Source organism: Castor canadensis, chromosome X (assembly GCF_047511655.1).
Source record: "Castor canadensis chromosome X, mCasCan1.hap1v2, whole genome shotgun sequence".
Taxonomy (NCBI): Eukaryota; Metazoa; Chordata; class Mammalia; order Rodentia; family Castoridae; genus Castor; species Castor canadensis.
In genome coordinates, this window is record NC_133405.1 from 90965975 (window position 1) to 90985899 (window position 19925).

The 19925-nt window shown below is 39.3% G+C and overlaps 1 long non-coding RNA gene across 5 annotated transcripts in view; it reads right to left on the reverse strand.

Moving 5' to 3' along the window:
• Positions 1 to 3543: 3543 nt before the first annotated feature.
• The window catches only part of LOC141419644 (uncharacterized), a 47384-nt gene continuing 31002 nt past the window's right edge, over positions 3544 to 19925 (reverse strand). For 3 of the 5 annotated variants that reach the window (XR_012444269.1, XR_012444268.1, XR_012444267.1), the window contains one exon: positions 18855 to 19727. This is a non-coding gene — a long non-coding RNA (uncharacterized lncRNA). The other 2 variants (XR_012444266.1, XR_012444265.1) reach the window with 2 other exon arrangements.

Genomic DNA, 19925 nt, shown 5'->3' on the forward strand with positions numbered 1-19925 from the left:
CTCCAGAGCATATTATACTTAAAGCAATTAACACAGAGAACAAGGAGGGAACATTGAAGGCTGTAAGACAGAAAAATCAAATAACATATAAAGGTAAATCCATCAAAATAACAACAGATTTCATAACAGAAACCTTAAAAGCAAGAAGGGATGGAGTAAGGTATTTAAAACACTGAAAGAAAACAATTTCAGTCCTGGGATACTCTACCCGGCAAAGCTATCATTCAAAATTGAAGGAGGAATAAAAATCTTCCATAATAAACAGAAACTAAAACAATACCTGACCACTAAAGCACCACTACAGAAGATTCTAAAAGGCATCCTACATATAGACGATAACAAACATAGCTATGAAAGGATGGGAATTTTTTAAACTCACAAGAAAAGCAGACAAATAATTAGAGAGTAGCATAGAATTAGTTGTACACACACAAATCCTTACACAACAAAAACAACTAAATGGCAGGAATCAACACATACAGCTCAATATTAACACTGAATGTTAGTGGCCTTAACTCTCCCATCAAAAGACCTCTATCAGCAAACTGGATTAAAAAGGAAGACCCGACAAATTACCCACCTTACAGAAAGAAATACACATTGCCTCAGGGTGAAAGGGTGGAAGATTTACCAACCTAATGGCCTCCAAAAAGAGACAGGAGTAGCAATACTTATATCAGATAAAGTAGACTTCAAATCTAAATTGGTCAGAGGAGACAAAGAAGGTCACTTCATACTAATAAAAGGAACAATACATCAAGACAAAATAACAATTGTTAACTTATATGCACCCAATGTCGGTGCACCCAACTTGATTGAACATACATTACTAGACTTAAAAACACAGATATCCCCTCAACACAGTGGGGTAGGAGACTTCAATACTCCTCTATCAGCAACAGATCAGTCATCCAGACAAAAAAATCAACAATGAAACTAGAATTGAATGCACCCTAAACAAGTATTAACTCAAAGTGGATTAAGGATCTTAATATAAGACATGAAACTTTGAAGCTAGTGCAGGAAAGAGTAGGGAATACACTGGAATTAATAGGCATAGACAATGACTTCCTAAATAGAACTCATGTGGCTCCGCAACTAAGAGAAAAGATTGACAAATGGGACTACATGAAATACAAAGGCTTCTATGCAACCAAAGAAACGGTCACCAAATTGAAGAGGCTGCCCATAGAATGGGAGAAAATCTTTGCCAGCTATACATCTGACAAGGGATCAACAACCAGAATACACAAGGAGCTCAAAAAACTGAAGTCACAAAAAATAAATGACCAGCGAAGGAATGGGCAAATGAACTGAACAGAGCTTTTGCAACGGAAAAAGTCCAAATGGCCAAAAAAACACATAAAGAAATGCTCAACATCCCTGGCCATAAAGGAAATGCAAATCAAAACCACGTTAAGATGCCACCTCACTCCTGTTAGAATGACTACCATCAAGAATAGAAACAACAAAAAATGTTGGTGAGGATGTGGGAAAAAAACCCCTCAGACACTGCTGGTGGGAATGTAAATTAGTACAACCACTAAGGAAATAGTATGGAGGCTGCTAAAAAAAACTAAAAATAAAACTGCCATATGATCCAGCCATACCACTCCTTGAGATAGAAGGAATGCAAGCCAAGTTAAAACCTGCACACCCATGTTTATTACAGCATTACTGACAATAGCTAAGGTATGGAAACAGCCAAGATGCCCCACTACTGATTAATATATTAAGAAAACGTGGTATTTATATACAATGGGATTTTATTCAGCCACAAAGAAGAATGAAATTTTGTCATTTGCAGGTAAATGGATGGAACTGGAGAACATCATCTTAATTGAAGTTAGCCAGGTCCAGAACGCCAAAAGCCACATGTTTTCTCTCATATGTGGAGTACAGACCTAATACAAATGCAGAAATGTTATGAAAAACAAGTCACACTAAGGGGAGGGCAAATATGAGAGAGAGAGAGGCTAAAAGAAAGAAGTTAAGAAGGTGAATATGGTTGATGTACTCTCTATACAAGAATGAGTATAGAATTTTTAAACCTGTTGAAATCACCATAAGAAGGAGACTAAGGAAGAAAGAAGAAAAACAGGAGATGAACTAATTTGGGTTATGTTACATATGTACATGGAAATGTCACAAGGAAATTGCTTGTATTGCTATCTTAAACAAACAAAAATGTCATTTTTCTTTTTTTTACAAAATCAGAGAACAGGAGGGAGGAAGTCCTAGCTGGGGAGGTCTGTACCAGGGCGAGGGGGAGGACGTGCGGAAAGGGTGTGGGAGGGTGAATATGGTTGAAGTATTATGTACACATGTATGTAAATGGAAAATGAGACATGTTAAAACTATTCAAGAAATGGGGGGAATAAAGGAGAATAATTGAGGGGGTGAATTTAACTATGATATATTGTAAGAACTTTTTTATATGCCACAATGTACCCTCAGCACAACAATAAAAAAAATTTTTTTAAGAAAATGTTCTGGAATTACATAGTTGTGGATAGTTCCACAACATTGTGAATGTACTGAAAAATCACTGAATCATACACTTTAAAATAGTAAATTTTATGTTATGTGAATTATATCTCAAAAATAAACAAGGAATAAAAAACAAATTAATCTATTGTTTTAAAAATGAAGATAATTTCTTTTTGGTTCAGTATAGTAGTGACTGGAAGAGGACATGAATGAACTTTAAGGTTTTGTTAGGGTTCTATTTACTCCACGTAGTGGTTTCATAGTTGTAGTCACATTGTGAAAATTCATGCCCTTCTATCTTTATGATCTGTGAAGTTTTGTAAGGTATTATGCTTCAATCTAAATTATGAAAAGTGATAACTTTTTAAAGTATAAAACATTTTAGAGAGCTAGCTATAATTCAATATATGGTAGTTTAAAAATTAAATCAAGGAATGATTAAAATACACAATATAGCTTCAAAAGTAATAACTTATTATGTTGCTATCTGAATGCTTATTGGATAATCCACAAATCGTGTAAAGGAAAATGAAATTACTAAATCAACTAGTGACACTGATGAATAAATTGAAGATTCATATTTAAATTATTTTAAAGAATATTTAGAGTGTAAATAGGTTTTAAAATTCCAAGTGTTAAGATTATCCTGTAAAATAATCAACAACATCTAATTTGACAGCATTTTAGCATTTCATGGCCAGGTCCTAAAATTGAAAAGTTTATCCATTCTTACCATCTTCATAAAATTTCTGAAAGCCAGAGAGATGACCAATGTTGCAGTAACATCTATTTGATGAATTTTTATTGCTAATTATGACTGCACAATGCTGGACATGTTCAAAACTACCTTGACATTTTTATCCAGGTATTTTGACCAAAAACAATTGGCTGCAGAGCAAATTTAACTTTTGTTTGTTCAAATTTTATTTTTCATTTGCATTTTTGGAAGAATCTTCTTTTTCAAAGAACCAACTTTTTGTTTGTTTGTTTGGTTTTTTTTTTGGTTTCTATTTCATTGATTTCAGCTCTTATTTTTATTATTTCTTTCCTTCTATTTGTTTTGGGATTTGCTTGTTCTTGTTTTTCTATGAGTTTGAGATGTATCATTAGGTTATTGATTTGGGATCTTTCAGTCTTTTTAATATATGCACTCATGGCTGTAAACTTTCCTCTCAGGACTGCCTTTGCTGTGTCCCATAGGTTGTGGCATGTTGTGTTTCATTTTCAATGACTTCCAGAACTTTTTAAGTTCCCCTTTTATATCATCAATGACCCATTGTTCACTAAGCAATGAGTTATTCAGTTTCCAGCTGCTTGCATGTTTTTTGTTCTTACTTTTGTTGTTGAGTTCTAGTTTTAATGCATGGGATCAGATAGAATGCATGGTATAATTTCTATTTTCTTATATTTGCTGAGGCTTGCTTTGGGCCCTAGGATATGATCTATTTTGGAGAAAGTTCCATGGGCCGCTGAGAAGAATGTATATTGTGAAGAAGTTGGATGAAATGTTCTGTAGACATCAAGTAGGTCCATTTGATCTATTGTATAGTTTAGATCTAGGATTTCTTTATTGATTTTTTGTTTGGATGGCCTATCTATTGATGATAATAGGGTGTTAAAGTCTCCCACAATCACTGTGTTGGAGTCCTTCAGGGTATGTTTGATGAAATTCGGTGCATATAGGTTGATAATTGTTATTTCCTTTTGGTCTATTTACCCTATATTAGTATGGAATGTCCTTCTTTATCTCGTTTAATCAATGTAGGTTTGGAGTCTACTTTGTCAGAGATAAAATAAGGGGGCCATTGGTTTAGTGAATCTTCTCCCAGCCTTTCATCCTAAGCCTATGCTTATTTCTGTTGGTGAGATGGGTCTCCTGTGAGCAACAAATTGTTGGATCTTCTTTTTTAATCCAGTTCGTCAAATGGTGCCTTTTAATGGGGTATTAAGTCCATTAACATTGAGTGTTAGTACTGATAGGTATGTGGTGATTCCTGTCATTTAGTTGTCTTAGTTGTTTGAAGGTTTGATTGTGTGTACCTAAGTTGAGGTTACTCTCTACTTTCTTGCTTTTTCTTTTCCTGTAGTTTGGTGCTGCCTGCCCTTTCATGGTTATGTTGGGTTTCACTTTCTGTGTGCAGAATCCCGTGAAGGATCTTTTGTTAGTGGTGGATTTGTGTCACATATTGTTTTAGTTTCTGCTTATCATGGAAGACTTTTATTGCTCCATCTATTTTGAATGATAGCTTTGCTGGGTAGAGTATCCTGGGGTTGAAGTTATTTTCATTCAGGCCCGGAAGATCCCACCCCAAGCTCTTCTTGCTTTTAATGTTTCTGTTGAGAAGTCTGCTGTAATTTTGATGGGTTTACCTTTGTATGTTATTTGTTTTTTATCTCTTACAGCCTTCAATATTCTTTCTCTAGTTTCTGTACTTGTTGTTTTAATGATGATATGCCATGGGGTAGTTCTATTTTGATCTGGTCTGTTTGGTTTTCTGGAGGCCTCTTGCATCTGTTTGGGAATAGATTTCTCTAGATATGGGAAATTTTCTGTTATTATTTTGTTGAATATATTACACATTCCCTTTGCTTGCACCTCTTCTCCTTCTTCAATGCCCATGATTCTCAGGTTTGGTCTTTTGATGGAGTCGGCGAGTTCTTGCATTATCTTTTCACAGGTCTTGAGTTGTATAACTAATAGGTCTTTGGTTTTTCCTTTAATTACCATTTCACCTTCGAGTTGTGAGATTCTGTCTTCTGTTTGTTCTATTCTGCTGGATTGGCCTTCCATTTTGTTTTAAAGTTCTGTTTCGGTCTTTTTCCTGAGGTTTTCCATATCCTGGGTGGTTTCCTCTTTAACGTCTATTTTTGTCCTGAGTTCATTTATTTCTTTATTAATCATGTTCTTTGTTTCACTTTGGTGTTTATACAGTGCCTCTATGGTTTCTTTTATTTCTTCTTGTGCTTTTTCAAATTCTCTACTTTTGTTGTCTTCGAATTTCTTGAGTGTCTCCTGTACATTTTGTTTGACCATATCCAGTATCATCTCTATAAAATTCTAATTGATTACCTGTAGTATTTCTTCTTTTAGATTGTTCTTGTGGGCTTCATTGGGTTCTTTGGCATACTTTATCTTCATTTTTTTGGAGTCTGGATCTGAGTATCTGTTTTCTTCATTTCCCTCTGGTTCCTGTACTAATTTTTTGCTGTGAGGAAACTGGTCCCTGTTTTTTCTGTCTTCCCATCATTGCCTGTGGTGTTGTTATTGTCCCTGTACTCTGTGCAATTAAGTATTTTCTAGCTTGTAATAATAACAATGGTGATATTTAGAATGGAAGGGTGAGAGGAGATGGAAAGCAAAGAAGTTAAAGAAAAAGGGAAAAACTAATAAACAAGTAGAAAAAAAGAAAACCAACCAACAAACAAAAAAGTTTCAAAGATATAAAGAGGGAGAGATAGTGTACTAATCAAGAGTAAGCTGAACAGGCATTAGAGAGACAGAAAGTGGATTGAAACAAAAAATATATATAAATAAATGAAAAAAATCTTCAAGTTCAAATGCAATAAAGTTTCAGTCTTAATAATTTTGGTGTTAGTTCCTCAGCCTCCAATCCTGGAGATGGTGTCTCTTAAGTAGTTCTTTCATTGTCTCATCAAAGGGGAAAAAATCTAAAACAAAACAACACAAAACAAACAAACAAAAAAACCCCACAAAGTGTCCCAAGTTCAAATGCATTACAGTTTCAGTAAGTTTTCAGCATGCAGGTGTAGTTCAGTTGTTGTCTCATGAAAGGTAGAGAGAAAAAAAGAAAAAAAAAAAGGAGTCTGGAGACAGTTCTCTGAATGGCTGAGACTGTGGATCACATGCCTGCAGCTGTCAGCTTGCTGTTGCTGAAGGCTTTATTTATGCAGATCTCAGGAGTGAGCTTAACACTCACCTAGCCCCTCAGGCTTTGTTTACTTAGAGTTCTCCTGGTTGCGACCGGACCGCCACTGCTACAAGCTTTCCCCTTTCCAAGCACACTGGGGGAGGTGACACTGCACCAGCTTTCTCAGGCCTGCATGTTTATTTACAGTTCACATTGGAAGTGGGTCTCCCCCCCCCCGCTCCTATAGAGTTTTCCTCCCACCACCACTTTTAGAAGCTTTCCTGCTCCTGGTTGGTGGGCATGTGCCACTGCTCCTGCCTTCTCCAGCCGGCTTGTTTATTTACAGCTCACATGGGAAGTTGGTCTTCCCCCCTCTCCTGTGGAGTTTTCCTCCCACCACTGCTTTTACAAGCTTTCCCGCTCCTGGTTGCTGGGCATGTGCTGCCGCTCCTGCCTTCTCCAGCAGGCTTGTTGTGAGGATTTCCCCTCCCCCTCTCTTCGGCACTCAGGGCGCCCTTTCCTCTTTGCTCCATGTCTTTTTTGTTGTTATTGCTTATTATTCAGTTATTTTTTTTTCTTTTTTCCCTGGGTAGGGGTCAGTCTGTCCAGGGGGCTATGCTGGTCTGGCCCAGGATTGTCTGTGGGAGTACCGCGTACCACTTAGCTCACCTTGTGGTCCGCGTCTCCCCAAGACGTCTGGGTGCTGCCGTCTGGCGGCGGTGCGGGAGCCCTCCTGGTTTCTCCGTTCAATGTGAAGTGGAAATGCTATGTGCAGGCTGGAGGTGTGGAGGAGTCAAAGTTTTGCCTCTTCTCGGTGGTTTGTCCTGTAAGGTGTTATCTCCAGCGTCTCTCCAAGATTTTACTTTAGGAGGCACGCTTTCTGCTTCCTCCCTCTAGCCGCCATCTTGGAATCTCCTCAGCATCATTTTATATGTAATCTCTTGATACCTGAAATTTTAATCAAACTAACAGTGGCGGTATCCTCTCATGTCCAAGGACACGTTCCAATATTATTACATTTGATGGCCTCATAGAATTAAAAAAACACTGATTTTCCAAAACCAGCCTCCTCAAATAGACATTTGTTTTTCATTCAGCCTTTTGTTATTTTAATGTTTTAAAGGAGAAAAGTACAAACAAATGTCTTCAGTGTTGTGCTACTTGAGTTTACTCTTTCCATGTGTCCTTTCTGGCTGAGTTTCCTGTGTACTTGGGTTTCACTGCATGGTCATAAAATACTCACTGACTTGTTTAATGTAGTTTACCAGTTTGACAAATTAAAGAACAAATCAACTAACTAGGTATGCTTCATGTATATGAAAAATAACATAGGCATGCCATCACACAAAAGGTTACCACACTTCAACCCCAACGTCTTATTTTCGCCTAGAATGTTTTCTCATTTTCCATTGTTCTTAAAGAAGCTTTGAATGAATGCAGACTATTTTCCATATTTGTTCTGAGGACAGGATTAAGGGTTGGGGTGACCTGCACAATTCTTAGTTCAAGAGCACTATGTTTTGACAGTGAGGTGGCATGCAGCATCCTTAATGGATGACTTTTTCTTATGGCACTGTGGACAGATACTATGTGTGCTCTGACTTTTTCTTTCTTTTGAGACAGGGTCTCACTAGATAGCCCAGGCTAGCCCAAAACTTGCAATCCTCCCACTTCGGCCTCCCGAGTCCAGGGATTATAGCTGTGTGCCACCATGTCCAGCTATAGTTCTGTGAATTTGGGTAAACCCAGTCATGTAACCACTACAGTGAAGATTTCATATCAAAGTTCTGTCTCCTTTGCAATAAGCCCCTTCCTGAACTCTTCCCCCTAATCATTGATATATTTTTAGTCTCTGTAGGTTTGCCTTTGACCCTAGATTCCTTCAATTGGCATAATAAATTCAAAGACACATCTCACATGTGTCATTAGTTCTTTCATTTTTATTGCTGACCAGTATTATATCGTGTAGGCTCACATTGTTTATCCACTCACTGGTTCAAACGCACTTAGATTGTGTCCAGATTTTGTTGATTAAAAATATATCTGCTAGGGGATGGAGATTCTGCTCAGTGGTAGAGCACTTGCCCAGCATATACAAGGTCCAGGGATCCATATCCAACACTATATATATATAGCTACTATGCAAATTTTCATTTTTAGGTTTTTGAGTTTGTATAATTTTCATTTCACCAGAGTAAATATAACTGAGAGCAGCATTGCAAGGCTGTATGGTAGTACAAGCTTAACTTCACAAACAACTGGAAAACCATCGCTAAGGGGCCTGTGCTACTTTTGCACTCCTACCTATGATAGCAGAGGTCCAGTTGCTCCATGTACACATCAACACTTGGTATTATCAGGTGCCCTGGCTCCCGTTCTAACAGGTGTATAATGGTAACTCACTGTAGTATTAATTTGAAGTTCCTATATGCATGACTAAGGATGTTGTGCAACGTTTTATGTATTTATTTGCCATTTGCATATCTTCTTTGATGAGTACCTATCCTCTGACCCACTTTTTAGTTTTGATAGTTTTTATATTCTCAATACAAGTTCTTTGACAGATATTTGATTTGCAAGTATTTTCTTCCATTCTGTGGCTTCAATCTCTTTAAACATGTCTTTTGAATTTTGGTGTTATCTCTATGAAGTATTTGCCTAACTCAAGGTTTAAAAGATTTTCTCCCAGATTTTCCTCCAGAAATACAGGTTTTGATTTCAGGTTTAGGTCTACGATCCATGTTGAGTTAATTTTATGTATGGTGAAGGTACTTAGTGTGGCTTTATTTTTGAATATCCAATTGTTTCAGAACCATTTTTTGAAATAGGAACTCCAATTTTCCACTGAATTGCCTGTGCAATTTTGTTGAAGACAATTTTTGTTTTTGTTTTTGTTGTTACAGTACCGGGGCTTGAACTCACGGTTTGCACCTTGAGCCACTCCACCAGCACTTTTCTGTGATGGGTTTTTTCGAGATAGGGTCTCATGAACCATTTGCCCTGGCTGGCTTCAAACCGTGATCCCCCTGATCTCTGCCTCCTGAGTAGCTAGGATTACAGGTGTGAGCCACCAGCACCTGGCCTAAAACAATTTTTTATCGTGCTAGGGATCAAACTTGGGAAGCTGCCCAAACGACAGCACCGGGGTTCTCCTTCTCCCAAACACTAATATATTTGTACAGAAAACTCCTACTTAGACAAAGGGAATAAAAAGAACTTGGGTGTCATTTCTATAGTGATATGAGATAATCTCCAAATTAAATTATTAGATAGGAAAAACAAGATGTAGTGTAGTGAGTATAATATGCTACCGTCTGCATATAAAAGGGGGAAAGGATAAGTACCCCATTGAAGCATAAACTATGTCTGGAAAGAGACACAAGAAGCTGGTGTAACCCAGATTACCTCAGAGAAGGAAAGCGGTCAGTGGGTGGCTGGGGAGATGAAACCAGGAGTGAGACATCTGTGTATCCTTTCACAGTTTTTGAAGATTGTACTATGTAGATATACTACCTTTTCATAAAATAAAATGTTAAGAAGCATACTTTATTCTATATTACAATGAAGTAAGAGTCTAGATATAGGATTTCATAATTAATTTACACATGCTCAATGTGGAGGGTTTTTTTGAGTGAATACATTGAATAGATGGGCAGACAGAACAGATATTCAATCAAGTCTTAAGGCACATTGGCATTATTTTCTTGCTTGTCAAATAAAATGATTCTCAGGTCACCTAAACCTAAAATAATTGAGACTGGAACACATTTCTTACTTAGGATGCACACTGATATCTGTGCAAAGATCCTGTATTAAAGCCCACCAATATCGTTCCATATCCACAGGGAGTTTGAGTTACTCTCCCCCAAAGTGACACTACTGCTGGTGACACATTTTTCAAAGTGAGAGACAAAAATCAAGGCCCACAGTCTGAATAGCCACAGCCAAGAACTATATGCACATATGCTGCAGGACAAGAGGTCCTGCTTGTGAATTACTGCATATGTGGTCCTCATAGGCCATCTCTGGTGGAAGTGAGCAACCCAAGCTGTACAAAATGTGGGAATAGACAGGATTTCCATTTACCAAAACAGGTGGGTGAGTTAGATCTGAAACCGTGTCTGTGCCCTTCCAGGTCTTCTTTTTGTCTCTGGATTACCCTGCAAGAAAGTGAGTCATGGGCTCCCTCTGTTTTTTAGATGAACTCTGTAAGCCAGACATGTCCCATTCAGTTGCTTTTCAGGGAAAGGAAATGTGGGGATGACTGCATGCTCCTGGTGCAGTGTTCAGGGAGGATACCCAAAGGAACTAGAAATAGCCATTTGATCTTCCTACAGATAGACACTCTTTCTGGGGTATCAGGGCCATTAAAGGTTAGTCCTCTATTTTATCAGCTTTGTAAGCTTGAAGTTTCATATATTAAGTAATGAATGGCATCTATTATGAGTAGATGTCACAGTAGATCATTTCACATATAATAAACCTATTAATGTACAAAGTATGAAATACTTGCAACAGAACATTAACTAATATTGAACTCACCTTAGAAGGACTGCTACCATTGCTTTTTAGGTGAAGATCTATTTTTATATGAGATGTAAAAGGGAAACTGAAATTTTATACTTCTATTATTGGAAAGTGATGATAATGCCATCATCTTCCTAAAGACTTTAAAAGATATGATTACCTGAGAATAAAATGTGTTTCACATTTTAAAAATAGGTTCCTAAAGGTAAGATCCATCCATTTGCAATATAGATGGAAAGATTCTTGAAATCTAATCTAACTACTCTGTAACCTGTATTTTTGTGACCAAACATAATAACTGATAATATTACAGACATAATTTATTGCCCCCAAAACATCACAGTACAGTGGGGTGGGGGCTGAGATCACACTATTTCCCATGGATCTTGAGACTCCTGTTTCTTGGGGAACACATGGCAACCTGATGGGCCACAAGTGGGCAAGTGGAGGTAAGTGAGTCACAAACCCAGACAGGAAGGGATGAGGATGAATTGCAGGACGAGAATGGGCTGGAATTAGTACAGGAGAAAGAGGAGGGTAATGAAGGAGTAAGTACAGGTAAATGGGGCAATGAGAGGGCAGAGTATGGTGAAAAGGGAACAGGAAGGGAAATGGGCGGGGGAGGGGGGAATATCCAGTGGAGTGAGTACTAGAGAACAGTCGAAAGTCCCCTAGGCCAGCCCTGGGTCCCACCTCCCACATCATTTATGCCAGCTGTCTCATTGCTTTAGCTAAAACTTCGCAACTAAAATTATGATCCCTCTTCAGCCTTTTCCCTAGAGCATTCAAGACTACTCAAGATCCCTATGATCAGGCCTGTGAACGATAGCTGCCCTATAACCACCCAGATCAATACTGGCCTTCAAAAATTTAACCAATTATTTCATTGTATTTTCTGATTTATTTATGTAAAATCACCAAACTAGGAATTATGATTCCTTCTCACCTTCATCTTGTGGAGCCTGTTAATGTGTGAGGTCCCAGAAGAGAAAGGCTTGCAGACCAAATTAAAGTGCTCGAATAACATGGTTTATTAAGTCAACCTAAAAACACAAAATATTTAAAAAACTAAAAACCATCAAGAAGCAGAGGATAACACACTTGGGATAGGGTGCAAACAGGGTGAAGAACCACATTTCCAGATTCTGCTGTTAGGCAATGGTCACAGACCCTGCCTCTGCCTCTCTCTCTGTCTGTCTCTGTTGCATCAGCCTCACTAAGTTGAGGATGAGAACCAAGGCTTGAATAAGAGACCCAAAACGACTGAAAGTGCACACAACCCATGACATATCCTGCTTCCCTCAGCTTTTGCTCACTAAATTTAGCCTCCTGAGAGTGACAGCTTTTTTTTTTTCTGTGTTCAATGAGAGGATACTGATTGCCAATGTAGGCATAATATAGTTCGGGTGGTAGGATATCTTATGACTTGGTCTTCCTGTCCCTTTCTATGTATAAGCAATACTCTTGTTTGTTCCATTACATATCCCATTTATTCTATTTATCTGCAGCATGCCTTACTACTGACTTACTTGCTTGGGGCTGGTGGAGTGGCTCAAGTGGTAGAGTCCTGCCTAGCAAGTATGAGGACATGAGTTCAAACCCCAGTATTGCCAAAAACAAACAAACAAAAAACAAAATAACTATAATCTAACTTTCTTGTTAACTGTATTTAAGACATTTTGTGAATTATGCCCATTTTAAAAGCCACTTGCTTATTTCTTATCTATCCTGCACACAGGGTGAGTTTTCTTCATATCTCCTAAGCGCCTAGCTTGCGTGCTACGTTTAGCACTTCTTACAAGTTTTGTCCATCATGTTTGTTTGCACACGCCTCGAGGACAAACCATGAAGAAAAATCAAAGCTATTTCTTTGAAAAGACTAATAAAAGCCAGGGATTCTTAGCTAAGTGAGGGGAGAAAAAAAGAAAACACAAATTCTCAAATGTCCTTGATATAGTGGGCTTCCACTACAGTGTAAACATTTAAACGATAGTGGTGAAAATATGAAAAAGTAATGCCAATGAATTTGAAAATGTAGTCAATGTAACAAGGGAGAAAAATACAATGATATCTATAGTTACAAAAAATAGATTTGATAAAATTTGACGTCCATTTACAATTATAAAGTCTTATTATCCAGATTTTTTTTTGGCGGTACTAAGGTTTGAACTCAGGGTTTCATGCTTGCTAAGCAGGCATTCTACAGCTTGACCAACACCACCAGTCCTACAATATAAATTCTCAGCAAACCAGCAATAAATAAAGTGCCAGGCTCCATATCCTGAGGCTGAAGACAGCAAAGAATGGAGGGAGATGTGTGGAGATGCCCTGTGGCTTGCATATGTGAGAACCACCAGAGGCCAACATCCTTTAGGGAAGACATCATGGCAAAGGGTTCAATGTCTTACTCACAAACTGGAATCTTCCTTCTATCCACCACCCAAAGTCACAGGCAAGTGAGCACTAGATTTTTTCCCCTTCTAGCCAAGGCACTTTCTTCCCAAAAGTGAATTATCAGGTCTGGTTTGGGAATCTGACAACCTATAAGACATGACTCAGGATTTCAGAACAACGGCTTTAGGGGCCTATGACAGCTAAAAAAGGGGAAGTTTTATGGGCTATTTCTGTGTTGGCCAGGTCTGTCTGTTCTGCTAGGGAGTTGAGGGAGCAAATGCCTTTCCTGAAGTCCGCAGAGAGGGGGAACACCCCCACCCCAACTCTGCCAGCATTGCAGAGGCAAGAAGCTCCCATGTGCCTTTTCATCAGCACCCAGAGCTGACCACTGTGGTTGGAGCCATCACTTGTTGTCACAGGGAATGGTGGCATTGGAGCTTGAGACTAGAGACTTTACCTGGCAGTAGTGGCAGCCCCCGACCCTGCTCAGAGGACTGTGTAGAAAGAGGGCATATGGAGACTCACAGCCACCTGTTCTCTGGGAATTTGGGAGTCATGACTATTATGTGTAGCATTTGAAAAACACCTTCTGCAGGGCGCAGCTGGCTCACACCTGCAATCCTCGCTACTCAGGAGGATGGTGGCTTGAAGCCAGCCTGGGCAAATAGTTCGCGAGACCCTATCTCAAAAATACCCATCACAAAAACGCGCTGGCAGAGTGGCTCAAGGTGAAGGCCCTGAGTTCAAGTCCCAGTACTGCCAAAAAGAAATATACTTTCCTTCCTCATCTCCCAGTGCTACTGATCCTGCAACAACACAGGATGGCTCCACCTGAAACAGTCAGTCTTGAGTGATGAGGAAAAGATATATAGGAACTTCTTTCTTCTCCCTTGTACACAAAAGGGATGCCTGCACCTCACCTGGTTTTTGTTAACACTTTGAAGAAACAAAAATCTTAGAGACACTCCTGCTTTTGGTGAGGATACAACAGCTTTTAGCAGGCTAATGCTCCCAGTGAGAACAACTCAAAAAGGGGTGAAAGACAAAAATATTTGTTGGTATCAGAAAGCTGCTGAGGCACCTGAGATTTGAGAGGCCAAGGCACCAAATAATTAAAACACCAAGGTTGCTAGGTGTGGTGGTGCACACCAGCACTTGGGAGGTTGAAACAGGAAGATTCCAATTTCTGGACCAGCCTGGGCTACAAAGCAAGACCCTATCTCAGAAAACAACAACAACAACAAAAAAACAAAAAACAAAAATCTGAGGTTGTCAGAGCAGATGACCAAGACTGACAACAGCATGTGCTACCCGGAAGAGTCAAGGCTGTCCTCAGTGCTGCCCTTAGATTCCACAAGTGGCGGCCACTCTCAAGGTTTCTAAGCTCTCTCCAGTGCCTGACACTAGCTGGGGCCAAGGCCATGCAGACAGGTCCCTGGCCAGGTTCTATTCTTGCGAGAAGAAAGCCCTTGCTGCATGGTGCCACGTTACTTTCAGGGGATCCCGTGAAATTACACTGGCAGAGTGCTGCTGACATGCTCATGTGGAGTGATGCTCATACTGAAGACAGGATGTATTCTGGACTTAGTATAAGGCTCCGCCACCAACCCTTGGGCTCGGGCTACATGTTTGGGCCTGTGTACCACCTCCTCTGCCAGGGCTCTGACTGTAGTATTGCCTCTGTCTTTAGCATCTAAGGAGAGCAGAGCACCTTTATTATGAGTATGCAAAAAAGTAGGGAGCAAGGATGGAAAATGACATACATAATACAAAGATGAATCCAAGGAAGTATGTGTGTCTATACTAGCCTGAGAGAACCTTAGTCAGCTTGGCCTGCTATAACAGAATACAGTAGTTCCCCCTCATCCATGGTTTTGCTTTCTACTATTTCAGTTACTTGTGTTCAGCTGTGGCCTGAAAATATTAAACTGAAAATACCCCCCAAAAACCACTTGATGAGTTTTAAATTGTGCACCATTCTGAGTAGCATGACGAAGTCTCACTCAGTCCCATGAATAATCCCTTTATATATCATATCTTCACTGCATCCACTACTTGCCTGTTGGACACATAGTAGCCATCCCAGTTATCAGATCAGCTGTCACAGTATTGCAATCCTTGTGTTCAAGTAGCCCTTATTTTACTTAATAATGGCCCCCAAATGTAAGAGTAGTGATGCTGGCAGTTCAGATATGTCAAAGGAAAGCCATACAGTACTTCCTTTATGTGAAAAGCTGGAAGTTCTTGACAAGAAAAATAAACCATTATTAGGTCGAGGTTGCTAAGAAATTCCTGCTAGTGTTACTGCAAAAGCCATGGCTACAATGCTTTATAAGTGCTTACAGAGGATGGATGGACAAGGCAGTAAATCATAGGGTTTGCTACTTTCTGTGGTTTTAGCTAATGAGTGGGTCCGGGAACTCATTCCCTGGAGATAAGGGGCACTATTGTGTCATAGACCGGGTGGCTTAAACTATAAACATTTATCGCTCACAGCGCTAGAGACTGGAAAGTCTGAGGTCAAAACACCAGCAGATCTGATGTCTGGAAAGGGCTGGCTTCTTGGTGTGCAGATGGTGTCTTCTTCTTGTGTCTGCAACTGGGCAAACAGAACCAGCTCAGTTCCAGCATCTTTCTCTTCTTAAAAGGACACTAATAGCATCATGGTGGTTCTACCATCATGACCTCATCCAATCCAAATTATTACATAAAACTCCCATACCCTAATACCATCCAGTTAGGGGACAGGGTTTCAACATACCAATTTGGGGAGCAGGCAGATAACACAAACATGTAGCTTGCAACAGTAGCCAAGTATTTTTCTCTACATTTTTAGTTTGTTGAAAAAATTTCATAATTTTGAAAAGTAAAATAAAAATTAGGCCAATGCTAAGAAAATGAGTGGATATAAAATATGAAGGCAAAATATTAAGGAGGACAAAAGATATTTCATATTAATAAAAAGAAAAGACATAATGGAACTGCATGTTTATGCACCTAAAAACATAAAGTCCACAAAGCTCTTAAAAATAATAGGTAAGTGCAGTGGCTCAAGCCATTAGCTACTTGGAGACAAAGATCAGGAGGATTGCAGTTTGAGGTCAGCTGGGCAAAAAGTTCATGGGAACCCATCTCAATCAGTGGCTGAGTATGGTGGTACATGCCTGTCATTCCAGTTTCATAGGGAAGCACAGATAAGAGGATCACAGTCCAGGCCACCCTGGGCATAAAACAAGACCCTATCTCAAAAATAACCAGAGGCACAGTGGCTCAAATGCTAGAGTGCCTGCCTAGCGAGCACAAGGCCCTGAATTCAACCCCCAGTACTGCCAAAACCAAAAACAGTGATGAATCTTCTATCTGATATTGGCTTCTTAAATTTAGAAATTAACAGTCCTGCTTTAGAGCAACCAGACAAAATGTAATGACTCAGCTGAATAATACAACTATTAAGCCTGATTGCGTGTGTGTGTACGGATATAGGTGTACATACACATATTTAAAGCCAATGATGAACACACGAAAGAAACATTTTCAATATAGATGATTGAATAGAAGATCACAAAGGAAGTCCCAACAAACCACAGGGATATTTTGTCTAGGCACAATGTAATGCAATCAGAAATAGAAAAATCTGGCTCTCCTAAGATATTCTGTCAAGGAAAAAAATAAATTATAAACCTATTAGAAATGTACAATCATTACACATTAAATGTAGAAATATGTAGAATGTAGCCAAAACATTTAAATTAAAAGGAAAGTCTACATATTTAAATGCAAAATTATCTTAAGTGGAATTCAGAGAGAAATAAACCAAACATCTAGCACAACAGCAGAATAATGTAAAAACTAGTAATAAGAATAAAATGAGATATTAACAACTAAGAACAAAATGTTAGATTCCATTAACAAAATCACTAGGAAAAAAGTATACGGGCCAAAGGCATCTGATTAAAAATAAAAGAAATAACATCAGGATTAAGAAAGGGAATATTACTACACATACGAGAGTGATTTTAAGTAAATAAGAATCTACATAAGGTTTCCAGTTCAAAAGGTAAATTGGCAGCCAAGTGCCAGTGGCTCATGCCTGTAATCCTACCTAATTAGGAGGCTCAGATTGGGAGGATCACAGTTCTAGGCCAGCTCTGGCACAAAGGCTTGTGATACACCATCTCATTGAGGGGGAAAAAAAAGCTTGGTGGCATGTGCATGTTATCCCAGCTACAGCGGGAAACCTAAAATAGGAGAATTGAGGTTTAGACCCTCTCTCAAAAATAACCAGAGATGAAAGTGCTGGAGGAGTGGCTCAAGTGGTAAAAGCACCTGCCTAGCAAGTGCAAAGCCCTGAGTTCAAATACAAGTACCACCAAAAAAGTAAATTGCCCACAAGCAATTAACCTTCCCCCTCATAAGATATAAGTACCCTGTCATTAAAATAATATTAAAAAAAATTAGAAATCCACCAGAATGAAGGGAATAGGAGAGGCATTTCCATTCATGGTAAAAACTTAGCAAAGTAGAACTAGATGAGAGCTTCCTTGATCTAACAAAGGGCATCTACATAAAATCTACAACAGACACGGTAGTCCATGGTGAACAAGCGAGTTCTCTTCTATATCAAGAGCAAAAAGAAAAGCATATCTTCTATCGCAATCATCATTTGTATTCAGGACTGAAACAGATGTCCTAGCCAATGCAATAATCAAGAGAAAAAAGTCAAAGGTGTAAGATGAAATAAAGCCACCATCACTTGCAGATGATATGTTTCTGAATGTTAGATGAACTAAAAGTATCTTTAGATGTGCTTAGAATTTATAAGTAAATTTGGCAAGATCACTGGATAAAGTGTCAATACATAAAACTGTATATATATACAATTGTATTTGTACATATAAGGAAAACAAGAAAATGAAACTGTAAAATGATGCTCCTTACTATAGTATTAAGAAATATAGCTGGGTACTGGTTTGAGAGGCAGAGATCAGAAGGATCATAGTCTGAGGCTAGCCCAGGCAAAAAGTTCACAAGACCCCATCTCCACTAGTAACTGGGTATGGTAGCATGAGCCTGTCATTCCAGCTATGCAGGAAGCATAAATACGATGATCACAGTCCAGGCCACCCAGGGCAAAAAGTAAGACCCTACCTCAAAAATAACCAGAGCAAAAAGGGCTACAGGCATGGTTCAAGAGGTAGAGTGCCTACCTAGCCAGCACAAAGCCCTGCGGTCAAACCCCAGTACCTCCAAGAAAAAAAAATGTAGAAAAATTCCTAGGGATAAATTTACAATATGTACAAGACATCTGTAGAGGAAACAAAACACTACGGAAAGAATGCAAAGACCTCAATAGGACAGTGAAGTATGGGCATGAGGACAGACAAGCAGATAAACAGATCAGAATAAACAATCCAGAAACAGACTTACGTGTAGTTTATCAGTTAATCATCAATAAAGCCCATAATGAAACTCAGCAGGGAAAGAATAGTCTTGGAGTAACAGGTGCTGGAGTAACTGAATAATAAGTTGAAAATACTCTCAATCTCTTCTTCACATAAAAATTAAAGGCTGTTAAAAAAATGGAACAGTTGATTAAGTGTGGAGCCTTGTGCACAAATTAATCAATAGTGCAGGCATCTTTATGGTTGGTTAATTTATAAGCATATTTACAAAATGTGAACTTCCATCAAAAGTATAATATATTTATATAAAAATATGAAAGGCTGCAAAATAAACACGCCAAAGACGGCTCCTGTATATTGACCCTCTGTGGTTTACTTCACGGTAGGATAGGGTCATTAGCTCTAAGCCAGCTGGTGCCAAACTCAAAGTTTTGCCTGTCCAGCTGCCTTAAATATAGCCCAAATATTACTCTTGGTCATTTAGAGCATACTTGCTTTGCATACCCTGCAGAACTGTGCCCAAATTTGGCAAGCTGTACATAAAACAAGCCCACGGACTATAAAAGACCCTGACACAGACTCGCCATGTGGCTGCTGAGCAACAGCAACTAGACATGTAACCTCTAATTACCCTTTCACCCCAAGTTCCGTTGCCCACTTGCCTTTCTGGGTGATGACCCCATGCCACTGTCTTAGGAGGTCTCTGCAGTGAGGGCTTGCTTTCTCATGTGACCTGTCCCAGCACTGCCAAAATCACAGCTTGTTGTATGATACTGATGCCTCATAATCATGTCCTCAAAACCTCAAACTTACTAGGCAGTGCAGTAAGGATGGGATTTGGGCGATGAACTGGTGTGGGGTCTACACAGTTAGTAAGATAATCAATGTCAAATCGATCACGCGAGGCCTTCAGTGGTGGGGCTCAGAATCCGGGATGCCACTGTGACAGTTAGACATGGCATTGCTCTGTGCTGTTACACTCCATATTTTGTGGTCTCCTCATGTGCCTCACCAGACTGGCCAAGTAGACAGCCAACACCAGTACCTAAATTAAATGAAATCACCTCATAAGAACTGACTTCTGTGGCCAGCTGCCCCAGGAAGGAGGTCAGCCATGGATCTGGGAACCCCACTGTGAGGTCTGTGGGCCTGAAGGCAAAGAAGGGAGCAGTGCGTGCCACTGGAGGGAGAGTGGGCTACCCTGACCCCAGGATGGGCTATAGTAGGAGGAGTTTCACATGTG